The sequence below is a fragment of the Prionailurus bengalensis genome, chromosome C1 (assembly GCF_016509475.1).
Source record: "Prionailurus bengalensis isolate Pbe53 chromosome C1, Fcat_Pben_1.1_paternal_pri, whole genome shotgun sequence".
NCBI lineage: Eukaryota > Metazoa > Chordata > Mammalia > Carnivora > Felidae > Prionailurus > Prionailurus bengalensis.
In genome coordinates, this window is record NC_057345.1 from 99,921,477 (window position 1) to 99,938,519 (window position 17,043).

Genomic DNA, 17,043 nt, shown 5'->3' on the forward strand with positions numbered 1-17,043 from the left:
AGGTTGTCACCTCCTATTAGATAGCTGGTTACTTAGTACCCCTTCACAGAAGTCACAATTCTGTCATTCAATTATGCAATCATTAATATCCATTTTCCCTGCTAACCTGTAAGTTCTGTGCGGTCCAGGAGCCTGTCTTTTCTGTTTTCCCCGTCATGTTCAGCCCAGCGCCTTCAGAAGAGAAGTTGGCACTTTAGCACAGTGGCCAATACTCCCTAAGGAGAAAGGCGGGCTCCACTTCAAGATGGCATCATAGGAAGATCCTGAACTCATCTCCTTCCATGGACACACCAAATCTACCGCTGCATATGGAACAGCTTCCTCTGGGAAAAAAACCTACAAAGAAGCAGAGTGATGCCTACGCATCAGGCAAACAAGAAAAACCCAACACTGAAGCACGTAGGAGAGGTGGAAACACAACCCTTCCAGAAACCCCAACCCTGGCATGACTGCCACAACTGGACGGAACTCAAAACTTGGAGCTTTTTACTACCCCTGGGGAGCAAAGGTTTCGTCCTCCACAGTGGGCACTCCACCTTCACCTGAGAGACAAGCCCCTAAAACATTTAGCTTTGGAAACCAATGGGGTTTACGTCCGTCATGCCCATAATGGTACAGCAAACTGAAAACAGCTGTAAAAAAAAAAAAAAAAAAAGTTTATGAGAGCAGAGAGAGAGAATCCTAAGCAGGTTCCACACTGTCGGTACAAGAGCCAGATGTGGGGCTCGAACCCACAAACCGTGAGATCATGACCCGAGCCAGAATCAAGAGTCAGACGCTCAACCGACTGAGCCACCCAGGCGCCCCTGAACAAGCGCATTTACAAAGCTTGGCCCGGGGAGCAGCACAGAAGCAGCCAGTTGAGAAGAACCCAGACTTTATGTGAAAGAGGTTTGTTTGCTGATCTTAAGGCATCAACTGAGGGGCAAGCTTCTAATGAAGCACACAGTCAAGACCCCACGGCCCTCCCTTCCGGAGCCCACAGAAGGTGGGCGCTATCTTCTCGCTTTCTCTCTGCCACACTCCACGGTGCCAGTATCTCCTGGAGAGGAGCTTGTACATGCGTCTGGTGCCCCAGCTTCCATGGCTTCCCCCCACAGGAGATGCTCCTGGATTGCCTAGTCCTAGGTGAGCAGCAGGGCTTGCATTCCGGGATCCTAGGGGACTAGAACAATTCAGGGGCTTGTTCTTGGCTGTTTATCACCTGCAGGGCACTGCACAGACAGCAGACTGAGAGACGCACCAAATCTCTTTGTGAGAGACCTATCTGCTTGTCCAAGAGCCTCAGCCCCAAGAGGAGGCTTCTGGTTTGGTACACAGCCGAGATGCACTCTGGGGATGGAGGCCACTGGACGCCATCTTTGCACTGTCCTTCTGCCTGGCTCCAGATCGCCAGCATCTCCCAGAAAGGAACTCAGACTCTCGTCTGACACCCTAATTTCTGCGACTACTACCCAGAGGGCACCTCCAGATTGCCTGGGTTTGGCGTCTGGTGGGACTTGAGCTGGCAGCCCCACAGAACTATATATAGAGAGAGAACTATATATATAACTATAACTATATATAACTATATATATATAACTATACATATATATATATATATATATATATATATATATATATAATGGTCATGGTCATAATGGTCATGACTATATAGTCATTCTCTAAAAGGTACTGCCTAAGGGTCTGGTTTCCAATCAGCCTGAGTTTAGGTGCTGATTGAACTCCTCCCCTTTGGGACACTGACAGATGTTGATACACCCTCAACTACTGAGGGCCACTGAAAACAATGCTTGGACAATCACAAAGGTTTGCCACAACCAAAAGCTAAGGCAGGGTTGAACTATAAGGTTCATTTCCTACATGAGGCTGCTCCTTAAAGATGGGGAGAGGGAGTTGTTTTATCTAATGCATAGAAACCAACACAGGGAGTCAAGGAAAATGAAGAAAATGGAATATGTTCCAAATGAAAGAACAAGATAAAACCTTGAAGAAGTGCTTAACTGATGAAGTTTTGGGGTGATGGGGGGTTCATGGGGTCCAGAGCCAACGGCCAAGAAAGAATTCTTGAGGACCTCTTTGGTGCAAAGAGGTGATTTTATTAAACATGGGGACAGGACCCATGGGCAGGAAGAGCTGCACTAGGGTCGTGACAGGTAACTCATTATATACCCTCAGGTTGGGAGGGGATCAGGGTGTCTATGTAAGTAAGTCTCTATGGAATTTTGGAGGCAAGGTTTCCAGGATCTTGAGGGGCTAGCTGTTGCTAGGGAAATGCCGTTTATTACCGCTTAATAAAACCTCAGTCATGAGACCCTTTAGATGTATATCAGGGGGCCATAAGCTTGGAGTATGATTGACAGCCTAGATCTTAGGGCAGTTGAGATAAAGGAAGTAGACTTACAGGATCCTTGAGGTTGGGACAATGTTAAGCTAAGATTCTCTTTTGTCCCCAGCAAAGTGTCATCTTGAGGTAGCTGAGCTCCTAGAGGAAAGGTCACTCTGCAGGTCTCAAGGACTTGTCAATGGGCTGTAGGCAGGAAGGGAATTTAATTTTTCCTTTTTGCCTTAGTTTCCCACATGGCAGGCACTTAAACCCCTTCCCTTTGTTCTTAGGTAGCCAGGAATGTCCGAGGATATCACACATATCCCACCTGGAGTTGGGGGTGGGAGTGGGTACCAGCCTGTATTTCGCCCTCAGCTTGCCCCATGCTCCCTCACCATTAATGAACCAGAGATATGTGATTTATTTGATAGAGTTCAAAAGAATCGTCATAAAGATGCTCACCAAACTCAGGAAAAGCATGGATGAACACAGTGAGAACTTCAAAAAAGAGACAGAAAATATAAGAAAGTAGCAAATATAAAAATATAAATCTCGGGGCGCCTGGGTGGCTCAGTCGGTTAGGCAGCCGACTTCGGCTCAGGTCACGATCTCGCGGTCCGTGAGTTCGAGCCCCGCGTCGGGCTCTGTGCTGACAGCTCAGAGCCTGGAGCCTGTTTCAGATTCTGTGTCTCCCTCTCTCTGACCCTCCCCTGTTCATGCTTTGTCTCTCTCTGTCTCAAAAATAAATAAACGTTAAAAAAAATTTTTAAAAAAAATATAAATCTCACTGGTAAAAGGTAAATACATCATACAATTTCGAGGAAATTTGTAAAGATGGTGGATCACTCACTAAAGCTAGCGTGAAGGTTAACTGTTGACTACAACAGTTAACAGATGCACAAGATAAACAGATGTAGAATATGACATTAAAAACATAAAACGTGGGGGTGGGGAGCAGAGTAAAAATGTAGAGCCTTAGAATGCATTCAAACTTAAGTTATAAATTTATACTGTTATAAATTATCAGTTGTTATGTGTCAGCCTCATGATAACCACAAGGCAAAACCTTATAGTAGATACACCAAAGATAAAGAAATCTAAGCATACCACTGAAGAAAGTCATCCAATCACAAAAGAAAACAGTGAAAACGAAACCTGACAGAAAACAAATAACAAAACAAAATGGCAGTAACTATATACCTATCAATCATTACTTTAAATGTAAATGGATTAGCTTCTCCAACTGAAAGACAGTGGCTGAAACAATTAAAAAAAAAAAAAAAGACCCATCTATTGCTTCCTACAATAGACTCTCTTCAAATATAAGGATGCACACAGGCTGAAAATGAAAGGATGGGGAGAGATATTCAATACTCCATACAAATGGAAACCAAAAGAAAGCTGGTGTGGCTACACTCATACCAGACAAATAGACTTTAAAACAAATGCTGTAGGAAGAGACAAAGAAAGGCAGTATATAATGATAAGGGGTCAATCCGACAAGATGATAGAAGAGTTGTAGGTATTTATGCACTCAATGTAGAAGCACCTAAATATATAAAGCCAACAGTAACAGACCTAAAGGGAGACACAGACAGCAATATAAAAATAGTAGGGGAATTCAATACTGCACTTTCGTCAATGGATAGATCGTCCAGATAGAATATCAATAAGGAAACATCAGCCTTATATGATACATTAGATGCCTATTAAATTCATCTGGTCTAGAGAATATCCCATCCAAAAGCAGCAGAACTAATATTCTTCAAGTACACATGAAACATTCTCCAGGACAGATCATATGTGAGGCCCCAAAACAAGTCCTAATAAAGACTGAAATATAATCAAGCATCTTTTCTGACCAAAATGGTACAAAACTAGAAATCAACTATAAGAAGAAAGCTGGAAAATTCACAAATATGTGGAGATAAAACAGCATGCTACTTAAAACCACCAAACAGTCAAAAAAAAAAAAAAAAGAAAAGAAAAAAGAAATCAGAAGAAATCAAAATGTACCTTGCATTTATCATGATGAGCACTGAGTAATGTATAGAATTGTTGAATCACTAGGGGTGCCTGGGTGGCTCAGTCCGTTAAGCCACTGAGACTTCGGCTCAGGCATTGATCTCAAGATTCATGAGTTCGAGCCCCATATTGGGCTCTGTGCTGACAGCTCAGAGCCTGGAGCCTGCTTCAGATTCTGTGTCTCCCTCTCTCTCTGCTCGTCCCCCGCTTACACTCTGTCTCTCAGAAATAAACATTAAAAACATTTTTTTTTCAAATAATTGTTCCATCACTATATTGTATATCTGAAACTAATATAACACTGTGTGTCAACTATATTGGAATTAAAATTACAAACGTAATACAAATGAAAAAAAGTACCTCGAGACAGATGAAAATGGAAATACACCGTACCAAAACTTACGGGACGCGGCATAGCAGTAAATGCCTTCCTCAAGAAACAAAACATCTCCAACAACCTAACTTTATACCTAAAGGGACAAAATGCAAAGATAGTAGAAGGAAGGAAATGACAAAGATCAGACCAGAAATAAATGCAATAGAGACCAAAAAGATAATAGAAAAGATCAACGAAACCAAGGGCTGGTTCCTTGAAAAGATGAACAAAATTGACAAAACTTTACCTATCCTCACCAAGAAGAGAGAGAGAAAGGGAGGTCTCAAAATCAGAAACGAAAGAAGGGATATTACAACTGATGCCACAGAAATAGAGGAGATCGTAAGAGAGTACCAGGAACAATTTTATGCCAATAAATGTGACAATGTAGAAGAAATGGATAAATTCCTGGAAACATACAAACTGTTAAGATTGAATCATGAAAAAATAGAAAAAGCGCACAGACCAATTACTAGTAAGGAGATTGAATCAGTAATAAAAAATCTCTCAAAAAACAAAGTCCAGGACCAGATGGTTTCACTGTGAACTCTACCAAACATTTAAAGAAGAATTAATGCTAATCCTTCTCAAAAGTTTCCAAAAAAATAGAAAAGGAGGGAATACTTCCAAATGTATCTATGAGGCCAGCAATATCCTGATACCTAACCTAGACAGGGAGTCCACAAAAAAGGAAGTTTACAGGTCAATATTCCTGATAAACATAGATGCAAAAATCCTCAACAAAATACTAGCAAACAATAAATTAAAATACATTACATACATTAAATACAATACATTACAGGGGCGCCTGGGTGGCGCAGTCGGTTAAGCGTCCGACTTCAGCTCAGGTCACGATCTCGCGGTCCGTGAGTTCGAGCCCCGCGTCGGGCTCTGGGCTGATGGCTCGGAGCCTGGAGCCTGTTTCCGATTCTGTGTCTCCCTCTCTCTCTGCCCCTCCCCCGTTCATGCTCTGTCTCTCTCTGTCCCAAAAATAAATAAACGTTGAAAAAAAAATTTTAAAAATACAATACATTACACATTAAATCCATTAAAGGATCATACATCATGATCAAAGAGGATTTAGATGCAGAAAAGCATTTGACAAAATTCAAATAAATGGATAAAACCATTTTTTATGGTTTTACCCCTTTATGATTTAAAAAAAAAATAACTCTCAACAAAGTGGGTACAGAGAGAAGATACCTCAGCATAATAAAGGCCATATATGACAAACCCAAACATCACACTCAGTGGTGAAAAGCTGGAAGTTTTTCCTCTCAGGTCAGGAGCAAAACAAGGATCCCCACTCTCACCGATTTTTTTTTAAGTTTGTTTATTTATTTTGAGAGTGAGAAAGAGTGTGCGAGTGGGGCGGGGCAGAGAGAGGGAGAGGGAGAATCCCAAGAGCGGGCCCCACACCCAGCATGGAACCTGATGCAGAGCTAGATCCCACAACTCTGGGATCATGCCTTGAGCTGAAATTAAGAGTTGGATGCTCGACCGACTGAGCCACCCAGGCGCCCCTCACCACTTTTATTCAACGTAGTATTGGAAGTCCTGGACACAGCAATTAAGTAAGAAAAAGAAATAAGATTTGTTCCAGTCCAAGATGGTGACCCAGAGGACCCAGAAGTCATCTCCTCCACAGACACACCAAATCTATACATACTTCTAGAGCAATTAATTCTTCCTGAAAAAGAACTGAGGGCTGTCTGAACAGCGTCTGCACAACAGAGAGACCACATAGAGAAAGTCAAGAGAGATGGAGACATGGTAACAAAAGCCACCTACCCACCCCCCCCACACACACCCCAGCGCTGCAATTTGGCAGTAGGGAGGGATAACACTGAGGGACCATGAGCAGATCCATCTACTGTGGGGCACAGGAAAAAGCCATCGTTTAAACATGCAACTAGAATATAAAGAAACCAGAAAAATGGCAGGAGAGCTGCTGGAACTCTGGGCCAGAGGGACTGGCAACGACCACAGAATATGTTCCCTCTTCACCTTGATGACATGGACAGGGGGAGGGTCCAGGTGCCTTAGCTGGCCTGCCATCTCAGTGAGACCCAGTCCCTCGCCCACACAAGCCCCAGATGTCCCACAAGGCGGTCCAGTGCAACACACACTAGGACACCCCTGGTCAGTGCTCACAGCTCCATCTGACTCACCGAGGTGACACAGACACAAAGCACCGTGGAACACTCAGCCTGCGCCACTTCGGCTTTAGAGGATTTGCCAGAGCACCCCCCAACACAGAGGGCTTCAGGAAATGCTGGCTCACACCTGCCTCAGATCCAATTGCCCCATCGGGGCAGTCCTGTGTGGAGCATACCAGGACCCCCTGTCTTGCACTCGCTGAAGCTTCAGCTATCCTGCCAGGGTGCCCTGGAACTGCCGTGGCCCGTGTCCACTTCAGCTCCAGCCATCCCACCGGGGCAACTCCAGTATGGAGTGCCCCAGGACTCTTGGCCCATGCCAGCCACAGCTCCAACCGGCCAGCCAGCAAAGTCATCAGGCACACACAGTCCATACAGGGGATGGCCACACACGGGCGCGTTCCCCCAGACTTAGAAGAAGCAGTCGTTCCACCCAATTCATAGAAACAAACACAGCAAGTCAAGCAAAATGAGGAGACAGAGGAATATGCTCCACAAATGAAAGAACAAGACAAAACCTCAGAAAAAGAACTAATGAAATGTAGATAACCAATCTAATAGAGTTCAAATAGTCATAAAGATGCTCATCAGACTGGAGAGAAGAGTAGATGAACTCAGTGAGAACTTTAAGAAAGAGATTTTTAAAAAATACATAAAAAAGAACCAGAGCTGAAGAGTACAATAATTGAAATGAAAAATAAACTAGAAGGAATCAACAGTAGATTATAGGACGCAGAGGACAGACCAGCAATTTGGAAAAGAGAACGGAAAGCACCTAAGTTGAACAGCAAAAAGGAAAAAGAATTTTTTTTTTAAATGAGGATAGGTTAAGGGATCCCTTGGATAACATCAAGCAAGCAAACATTCACATTATAGTGGTCCTGGAAGGAGAAGAAAGAATGGAACAGAAGGCTTATTTGGAGAAATAAACAGCTGAAAACTTCCCTAACCTGGAGAAGGAAACAGACATCCCAGTTCAGCAAGTATAGAGAGTTCCAAACAAGACGAATTCAAGGAGGTCCACACCTTCTCCCATAATAATTAAAATGCCAAAAAATGAAGAGAGAATTTTAAAAGCAGCGAGACAAAGGCAAGGGGTTACGTACAAGGGAAATGCCATAAGTCTATCAGCTGATTTTTCATCAGAAACTTTGCAAGCCAAAAGGGAGTGGCATGGAATACTTGAAGTACTGAAAGGGGGGGAAAACCCACAACCAAGAACATTCTACCTGCCATGGTTGTCACCCAGAATTGAAGGAGGAATAAAGAATTCCCCAAATAAACATTAAATCAACTCATCACCATTAAATTGGCCCTGCAAGAAATGTTAAAAGGGGCTTGTTCAAATGGAAAAGGCCATGATTAGAACTTAGAAGAAAATTAGAAAGGAAAAAAATTTCATGGGTAAAAGTAAACATAGAGTAAAGGTAGTAGAGCCATCACTTACAAAGCCAGTATAAAAATTTTAGACGGTAGTAAAAATCAATTATATCTAAAAACTCAGTTAAACTCCCAAAATAAAAAGATACAAAATATGACAATATACACATAAAATGTGGCGGGGAGAGTAAAAATAAAATTTTTTAAAATATTTTTTTATTTTTGAGAGAGAGCAAGTGTGTGTGTGTGTGTGTGTGTGTGTGCGCGCGCGCACACGCGCGCGCAGGGGAGAGGCAGAAAGAGAGAGCAAGAGGGAGACACAGAACCTGAAGCAAGCTCCAGGCTCTGAGCTGTCAGCACAGAGCCCAATGCCGGGCTCAAACTCATGAACCGCGAGATCATGACCTGAGCCGGAGTCAGATGCTTAACCAACTGAGCCACCTAGGTGCCCCCAAGTTCTTTTTTTTTTATATGTTTATTTATTTTGAGAGAGAGAGATAGATTGACAGAGAACACAAGCAGGGGAGAAGCAGAGAGCAAGGGAGAGAGAGAGAGAGAGAACCCCGAGCAGGGGAGAGGCAGAGAGCAAGGGAGAGAGACAGAGAACCCTGAGCAGGCTCCAAGCAGTCGGTGCAAGGCCCAATGCAAGGCTCAATCTCACAAACCATGAACTCATGATCTGAGCTGAAATCAAGAGTCAGACACTCAACTGACTGAGCCACCCAGGTGCCCCTAAAGTCATTCTAGAATGTGTTCTAACTTAAGTGACAACTAATATAGACAGCTATATACTCAATATGTTCTATATGAGCCTCATGGCAATAAGAAACCAAATATCTATAATAGATACACAAAAACTAAAGAAAAAGAAAGCCAAGCAAAGGCAAGCATAACACCAAAGTCATCACTCAAAAGGAAAGCGGGCAAGAGAAGAAAGGAACAGAAAAGAACTGTCCAAAAAACCAGAAAACAATTAACAAAATGGCAATAAGTACAACCCTATTAATTACCTTATAAGTAAGTAGTCTAAATGCTCCAATCAAAATACATAGGGTGACAGAATGGATTTAAAAAAACCCAAGAGCCATCTATATGCTGCCATAAAAACATAACGATAAAAGATCAATCCAACAAAAGGATACAGCAATTGTAAATATGTATGCATGCACCATTGGAGCACCTAAATACATAAAGCAAATATTAACAGCCATAGGGAGAAATTGACAGTAGTAGAATAATATTAGGGGACTTTATTATCCCAATTACATCAATAGATCAGTCATCCGGGCAGCAAATCAATAAGGAAACAGTGTCTTTGAATAATACATGAGACCAGATGGACTTCACAGATATATACAGAATATTCCATCATCCCAAAACAAGAGAATACATATTATTTTCAAGTGTACATGGGACATTCTTTGGGATAGATCACATGTTAGGCCACAAAACATGTCTCAATAAATTAAAGAAAATTGGAATCACATCAAGCATCCTTTCTGATCACAATATAAAACTGGAAATCAGTTACAAGAAAAAAAACTGGAAAAAAACACAAACACGTGGAGGCTAAACAACATACTACTAAACAACCAATGGGTCAGTGAAGAAATCAAGGAGGAAATAAAAAATACACGAAGACAAATGAAAATGAAAACACAATGGTCCAAAATCCCTAGGACAAAGCAAAGGCAGCTCTGAGAGGGAAATTTATAGTGATACAAGCCTACCTCAAAAACCAAGAAAAATCCCAAACGATCTGATCTTATAACTAAAGGAATTAGAAAAAGAAGAATAAAGCCCAAGGATAGTAGAAAAAAGGAAATAATGAAGATCAGAGTCAAAATAAATGAAATAGAGACTTAAGACACCATAGAACAGATCAGCGAAATCAAGAGTTGTTTCGTTAATAAGATAAGCAAAAATAGGGGCACCTGAGTGCTCAGTCCATTGAGTGTCTGACTTTGGCTCAACTCATAATCTATCTCACAGTTCGTGAGTTTGAGCCCCGCATCGGGCTCTGGGCTCACAGCTCAGAGCCTGGAGCCCACTTCAGATTCTGTGTCTCCCTCTGTCTGCCCCTCTGCTGCTTGCACTCTGTCTCTCGCATGGTCTCAAAAATAAACATTTAAAAAAAATTCTTTTTAAAGATAAGCAAAAATGGATAAACGTTTAGCCAGACCTATCCATAAAAAAGAGAGAACCCAAATAAATAAAATCAGAAATGAAAGAGAAATAGCAACCCACACCACAGAAACACAAGGATTAGAAGAGACTACTATCGAAGACTATATGCCAACAAATTGGACAACGTAGAAAAAATGGATAAATGACTAGAAACCAGATAGCCTCCCAAAACTGAATCAGGAAGAACTATAATAACATAGATTCAAAACTGTTGAACAAAATATTAGCAAACTGCATTCAACAATACATTAAAAGGATCCATTCACCATGAACAAGTGGGATTTATTCTGGGGAAACAATGATAGTTCAATTTCATAAATCAATGTAATATATAACAAATAATATGAAGGACAAAAATGACGATCATTTCATAGATGCAAAAAAAGAGCATTCAACAAAATTCAACACCTGTTCATGATAAAAAATCTCAACAAAGCAGATTCAGAGGGAACATACACCTCAACATAATAAAGGCCATCTAGGCAATGAAAAAGAATGAAATCTTGCCATTTGCAACTACGTGGATGGAACTAGAGGGTATTATGCTAAGTGAAATTAGAGAAAGACAAACATCATATGACTTCACTCATGTGAGGAACTTAAGATACAACACAGATGAACATAAGGGAAAGGAAGCAAAAATAATATAAAAACAGGGAGGGGGACAAAACATAAGAGACTCTTAAATGTGGAGAACAAACAGAGGGTTATTGGAGGGGTGGTGGGAGGGGGGATGGGCTAAATGGGTAAGGGGCATTAAGGAACCTACTGAAATCATTGTTGCACTATATGCTAACTAACTTGGATGTAAATTTAAAAATAAACAAATAAATTTAATAAAAATTTTTAAAAAAAGCCCAAATAGGATAAACCCCCAGCTAATATTATCCTCAATGGTGAAAACCTGAAAGCTATTCCTTTAAGATCAGTAATAAGAATGTCCATTCTTACCACTTTTATTCAACATAGTGCTTGCAGTCTTGACCATGGCAATCAGATAAGAAAAAGAAATAAAAGTCATTCAAATTGATAAGAAGTAAAACTGTCACTGTTTGAAAATGACATAATACTATACATAGAAAACCCTGAAGACTTCACCAATAAACTATTAGAATACTGAATTCAGTAAAGTTTCAGGATACAAAATTAATATACAGAAATCAATTGCATTTTTTCTACATACTAATGATGAAGTAGCAGAAAGAGAAATTAAGAAAACAATACCATTCACGATTGCACCAAAAAGAATAAAATACCCAGGGGTAAACTTAACCAAGAAAGTGAAAGACCTGTGCTCTGAAAACTATAAAACACTGGTGAAAGAAACTGAAGAGGACACAAACAAGTGGAACATATTCCATGCTCGTGGATTAGAAGAATATCATTAAAATGTCCATACTACCCAAAGCAACCTACAGATTCAATGCAATCTCGATCAAAATACCAATAACATTTTTCACAGCACTAGAACAAATAATCCTAAAATTTCTATGGAACCACAAAAGACCCCAAATAGCCAAAGAAATCTTGAGAACAAAGCTGGAGAAAACCTATCCCAGATTTCAAGGGATACTACAAAGATGTAGTAATCAAAACAGGATGGTGCTGGCACAAAAGTAGACGTATGGATCAATGGAACAGGATAGAGAGCCCAGAAATAAAAACCATGTGTATATGGTCAATTAATCTATGACAAAGGGAGCAAAAATACACACTGAGGAAAAGACATTCTTTGCAATAAACAGTATTGGGAAAACTGGACAGCCACATGCAAAAGCATGAAACTGGACCACTTTCAGACGCCATACACAAAAATAAACTCAAAATGGGTTAAAGACCTACGTGTGAGACCTGAAACCATAAAAATTCTAACATAAATCTAGGCAGTAATCTCTTGGACATTGCCCTTAGGAACATATTTATGGATCTGTCTCCTCAGGTAAGGAGAACAAAAACAAACTATTGGGATTACGCCAAAATAAAAAGCTCTTACAACACAGCAAAAGAAATGATCAACAAAACAAAAGGCAATCTGCTGAATGGGAGAAGATATTCGAAAGGACGTAGCCAATAAGGTGTTAATAACCAAAACATACAGAGAATTTATACAACTCAACACCAGAAGACAAAGAGCCCTATTAAAAAAACGGGCAAAGGACCTCAACTGACACTTCTTCATTTTTCAGTTTTTATTTAAATTCCAGTTAGCTAACATACAGTGTAATAGGAGTTGCAGGTATATAATATAGTGGTTCAGCACTTCCCTATACCACGCATGCTCATTGCAATCACACTCCTTAATCCCCATTGTGTATTTCACCCCTCCCTCCACCCACCTCCCCTGTGGTAACCAGTTTGTTCTCTACAGTTAATAATCTGTTGCTTGGTTTCTTGGCCTTTCTCTTTCTTTCCCCTTTGCTTGTTTGTTTCTTAAATTCCACATATTAGTGAAATCATATGGTATCGGTCTTTCTCTGACTTACGTCGCTTGGCATAATACTCTCTAGCTCCATCCGTGTTGTTGCAAATGGCAATATTTCATTCCTTTTTTTTTTTTTGGCTGAGTAATATTCCAGTGTGTGTGTGTGTGTGTGTGTGTGTGTACACTTATAAAACTCAACACCCAAGACACAAATGATCCAATTAAAAAATGGGAGAAGACATGAATAGACATTTTTCCAAAGAAGACATACACATGGCCAACAGACACATCAAAAGATGCTCAACATCACTCATCATCAGGGAAATGCAAATCAAAACCACAATGAGATATCACCTCACACCTGTCAGAATGGCTAACATCAAAAACACAAGAAATAACAAGTCCTGACCAGGAAGTGGAGAAAAAGGAACCCTTGTGCCCTGTTGACAGCAATGCAATTTGGTGAAGCTACCATGGAAAACAGTATGGAGGTTCCACAAAAAATCAGAAATAGAATTACCATATGATCCAGCAATTCCACTACCGGGTATTTACCCAAAGAAATGAAAACACTAACTTGAAAATACATATGCACCCCTTTGTTTGTTGCAGAATTATTTACAATAACCAAGGTATGGAAGCACCCTGATTCTCCATTGATAGATGAATGGATAAAGAAGATGGGTGTGCATATACATGTACACGCACATGCGCACGCACGATGGAATGTTAAAAGGAATGAAATCTTGCCATTTGTGACAACATGGATGGACCTAGAGGGCATTATGCTAAGTGGAATAAGTCAGCCGGAGAAAGACAAATACCATATGCTTCCACTCATATGGGGAGTCTAAAAAGCAAAATAAACAGACTTTTAAATACAGAGAACAAACAGGTGGTTGCCAGCAGGAGGCGGGTGATGGTGATGGGAAAAATAAGGGGAGTAAGAGGTACAAACTTCCATGAAATAAGTTAGTCTCAGTGATGAACAGTATGGCATACAGAATATAGTCAATGATATTCTAAAAGCATTGTAGAGTGACAGATGGGGACTACACTTTTCATGGTAAGTACTGACTCCTGTATGGAACTGTCAAAATGATCTATCGCACACCTGAAACTAACATAAGATTGTTATACTTTAATAAAAAAACAAAACAGACATATAGATCAACGGAACAGAATAGAAACCCCAGAAATAAATTCACGCATATATGGTCAGTTAATTTATGACAAAGGAGCCAAGAATATACAACGGAGACAGTCTCCTCAAAGAATGGTGTTGGGAAAACTGGACTGACACAAACATAAGAATGAAACTGAACTACTATTTTAAACTATACACAAAAAAATAATTCAACATGGATTAAAGATGTGAATGTAAGACCGGAAACCATAGAACTCCTAGAAGAAAACGTAGGCAGTAAGCTCCTGGACATGGGTCTTGGAGATGACTCTGGGTTTGACACTGGGACTATATTAAACTATACGCTTCTGCACAGAAAGAAAGCCATCGGCAAAATCAAAGTTAACCTGCAAAACGGAAAAAAAAATTTGCAAATTATAGATCAGATAAGGGGTTAAGGTCCAAAATATATAAGGAACTCACAATTTAACAGCAAAAACAATCTGATTTAAAAATGAGCAAAGGATCTGAACGGTTTTCCAAAGAAGACGTACAACGGCCAGTGGGTACAGGAAAAGGTGGTCCACATCACTCATCATCAGAGAAATGCCTATGGAAACCACAAGATAGCACCTGACACCTGTCAAGAATGCCTCTTACCCAAAAGACAAGAAATAACAAGCGTTGGCTAGGATGCAGAGTAAAGGAAACACAGGTACTGTTGGTTGGACCACAAACTGATGCAGCCACCGCGGAAAACAGTATGGAGTTTGCTCAGAAAGCAAAAACTAGGACTACCACATAACCCGGCAGTTCCACTTCCGGGTATTTATCCAGCGAAAATGAAAACACGAACTCAAAAAGCTATCTGTGCCCCCGTGTCATTGCAGCATCGTTTATAATAGCCAAAAAGACGGAGACAACCTCAGTGGCCATCAATGGTTGAATGAATAAAGATGACGTGGTGTGTGTATGACGGAATGTTCAGCCACGAAAGGAATGCGATCTTGCCATTTATGACCCCAAGAATGGAACTTGAGGGCATTATTATACGAAATAAGTCGGCCAGAGAAAGGCAAATACTGTATGATCTCACTTACATGTGGACTCTAATAAAACAAATAAGCAAAAAATAAAACCCAAGCAAATAGATAACAGAGAACAGATTGGTGGGTGCCTGAGGCAGGGGTTGAGGGGTGGGTGAAATGGGTGAAGGGGTTCAAAAGGTACAAATTTCTGGTTAAAAAATAAGTAAGTCCTGGGGATGGAACGTCCAGCGTGGAGACTATGGCTCATAATACTGTATTGTAGGTTTGAAAGTGGCTAAGAGAGTACATTTTAAAAGTTCTCGTAAGCAAAAAAAAAAAAAAAAAAAAAAAAGTGTAACTATGTCTGGTGACAGACTTTCCTGCGGTGGTCATTTGGAAATACATGCAAACGTTGTACACCTGAAAGTGATACGTATTCCAATTATACCTCAATTAAGAAAAGCGGCAGTGAAGTAATTTGATGCGTGGAAAAAAAAAAAATAAAGAGAAGGGCCAAGGCGCAGAAGGACTTCTCCAGAACCTCATGTGGCTCTGGCCGGCGGTCTTTCGTCTCCTGTCCTCCTGGAGGCAGACCCGCCAAGTGCAGAGCTTCAGAAGAGGCTTTGGCAGAGTAGAGCGCCTTCCGGGCGGGCTCAGGCTTGGCCTTGGGGCTGCATGGGCCTGCAGAGTTTCATGCGGTGGGTTTCATTTTCCCTCCCCGCACCCGGCGGGGGGGGGGGGGGGGGGGGGCTAGAGAGAAGTGGCGTCAGCAGTGGTTTGGGAAGCCTGCTTCCTCAGTGTAATAGGTAGGTGAGCCGGGCAAGGCCTTTACTTTCTCCAAGCCCCTCTGTCTACAGAATAGAGAAGACTGTCATACCTTCCTTGTGGGGGCGCCATGAAGAGCCACCCCCGCCTATACGCACATCTCCACCAGAGCTGTGCTCCAAGGGGCCCCTGAAGATAAACCCAGGAGAGCATACTTGCGGCTCCCACAGCACAGAAATAGCTACTTGTGCCAGGGAATGTCCTAAACCACAACCATTTATGAATGAGAAGAGTGAGGCCGCTGCCGAGTGGAGGAGCTTGCCTGAAGTCACACGGCTAGTAAGGGACAGAAGTGGGGGGGGGGGGTCGGCCTCAAACCCGAACAGCTGAGCTCAGAGGCCAGGCTCCTAAAACTCTGTACCTGGTACTCAGAAGCAAGTGCCAGGGAAGCGTTGGCATTGTGGTGGAAGGCGAGGACTGGGGCCAAGACCCCTAAGAAGGGCAGCGGTTTTATTAAAAAGCACGGGGAAGGTCAGAGCCGGTGTTTAGACATAAGATCATGGAAAGTTTCTTAGAAATCAAGCACATGCTGTTGACCAGTTACTCGAACGGATTTGCCCCCAGGGACTGCCAGGTGACTGAGCTGCAGCTTGGGTAACTGGGAAGCGTGAGGCCAGGCGGCTCTAATCCCAGGCCGTCTCTGCGGTGGCAGGGCTGAGAGCTGGAGGGTGGCGAGTCCCTTACCTCCCGCAGCCCCCAAGTGAAGGACTGCTCTCCAGCGGGCAGTGGTTCTACCACCGTCCTTCCTGGCCCTGCCTTCTCTAGGCAGCAAGGATCCCTTCCCTTCCCGCCGTCAGGACGGCCTTGGTGTAACAGGTGCGTAGGAAAGCGGAACTGTTTAAAGAAGCAGTTCGGTCATGTAAAGGATCTTTCTCGAGTAGAAATAAGTGCCCCATTGAAAACTGGTTGCAAGGTTTCAAATCCTTCCCGAAAATGACAGACCTCCGAGGACACGAATGCCAATAAACATTGTCCCAGAAACATAGTTTCATCCTTCACGACGAGCCGAGGGGTGGGGGTTCGTTCTCTCCCAAAGAACAGACAGCAGAACCCTGAAGGCCAGCTAGCTCTCAGCCAGCACCCGCAGCTCTTCGTGCACACCCCAGGAGAGAAGCCCAGAGTCGTCCCAGGCATCTGCTCTGGTCCCCGGATCTCTGGTGCCCTCAGGAAACTGACATTTGCGGGCACA